Source organism: Ipomoea triloba, chromosome 1 (assembly GCF_003576645.1).
Source record: "Ipomoea triloba cultivar NCNSP0323 chromosome 1, ASM357664v1".
Classification (NCBI taxonomy): domain Eukaryota; kingdom Viridiplantae; phylum Streptophyta; class Magnoliopsida; order Solanales; family Convolvulaceae; genus Ipomoea; species Ipomoea triloba.
In genome coordinates this window covers 33,420,450-33,422,720 of record NC_044916.1, presented here as the reverse complement: position 1 = coordinate 33,422,720, position 2,271 = coordinate 33,420,450, and positions in this window count along the sequence as shown.

Genomic DNA, 2,271 nt, shown 5'->3' with positions numbered 1-2,271 from the left:
GGGCTTTGGGGGAGAAACAGCATTTAATGCAAGTAATAGGGTTGCCAACTCAAATGTTTTGTTGTTAGCAAATGGGTCCCAGTAGGCAGCTCATTCGAATGCAGATCACTCATCATCCAATAATGCATGTGCCTCTGATCTGATCTACACATCCACCTTCTAAATTTTGTGTAGTAGGGTATCCTTTAAATATATAATTAAGCCCACTAATCCTCAACTTTAACCCTAAATTCAAGGATTCAAACCCAGACTTCTTAACATTAAGGGATAAAATATATTTATTAGCATATAGTATGTGATTGAAGTTTTACTAGCTACATACACTTATTGGCAAGGAGTAGAGAAGTACGCATCTTAATTAAGAATTATTGCGGATATGAGTGTATGTATTTACAATAATGTTATATGCGGTCCAGAAAATAAAAAACATATATAACAGATGTGAAAATGACAATTTTTTTTTAAAAAAATTATTTATTAATAGTGAAGGACCCTCGTATCAGAAATTAGGGAAAACACTAAATCTCAATTATTAGTTGCCTAAACATGGTGATGGATACAGACTCTGTGTCTAGTCCTTGTACAGTGTATGCCAATTAATCACCACGAAATAAATAAATAAATAAATATATATATATATATATATATATATATATATATATATATATATATATATNCATTTGTGAAACAGGTTGAATTTTTAATAAGTATTACAAATTTTCTCATAAATGTTATACTTTTCTGTATAAGTAACAAACAATTTATTTCAATTTCCAGCATAAGTATTATATTTATATATTTATCCAACCCATATAATAGTAGACTGACCCTATAATATTGAATTATTGCACTAATTCTTAATTAAGTCATGGATTGAATTACGATTCACAATAGCCTATTAAATCAATACTTTTTCAAAATGACAATCATAGTGTCACGTCACGAAATAATTTTAATTTGTAATAAATTGATATTTGTCAAATTTGTAAGTCTTGATGATAATACAAGAATTTGAATTTGGTGTTTTTTTTTTAAATTATTAAACACAATCAATCTTACATGATATACCTTTAATTAAAAACAATGAATATCTGTCTCAAACTCATGCTTTTCGATTAGTAATATTTAAGAATATATTGTAATGAAATTTTTACAGAGTCAGGGTAAATATTTCTAAAAACTATCTGAACAATATAATTTGGATTATGTTGTTGTACCTAACCATGACATATATATATGTTCAGAATTATATCATACAATAATTTGTTAGAAAAATAAATATAACTCTTTAATTAATTTAAGGGAAAACATATAATCACTACCTAAATTTTTTTGAGTACTACCGACTCTATTACATTGTAGTATCTGTTCATTTATACTTTCTCAACCTATTAAAGCACACAGAGCCACTGTCTCATGACCTTCCATATAAGAGAATAATTATCTATCTGAGCACAAAGTGCTTGACATCACTACCTAAATTTCATTCTGAATAGAATAAATATAACTTCATTAAATATAAATCGCATTTATAATACTATAAATACTAATAATAATTTTTTTAAAAGATGAGATTGGGGCTTTGGGGGAGAAACAGCATTTAATGCAAGTAATAGGGTTGCCAACTCAAATGTTTTGTTGTTAGCAAATGGGTCCCAGTAGGCAGCTCATTCGAATGCAGATCACTCATCATCCAATAATGCATGTGCCTCTGATCTGATCTACACATCCACCTTCTAAATTTTGTGTAGTAGGGTATCCTTTAAATATATAATTAAGCCCACTAATCCTCAACTTTAACCCTAAATTCAAGGATTCAAACCCAGACTTCTTAACATTAAGGGATAAAATATATTTATTAGCATATAGTATGTGATTGAAGTTTTACTAGCTACATACACTTATTGGCAAGGAGTAGAGAAGTACGCATCTTAATTAAGAATTATTGCGGATATGAGTGTATGTATTTACAATAATGTTATATGCGGTCCAGAAAATAAAAAACATATATAACAGATGTGAAAATGACAATTTTTTTTTAAAAAAATTATTTATTAATAGTGAAGGACCCTCGTATCAGAAATTAGGGAAAACACTAAATCTCAATTATTAGTTGCCTAAACATGGTGATGGATACAGACTCTGTGTCTAGTCCTTGTACAGTGTATGCCAATTAATCACCACGAAATAAATAAATAAATAAATATATATATATATATATATATATATATATATATATATATATATATATTGGGGGGGGGGGGGGGGGGG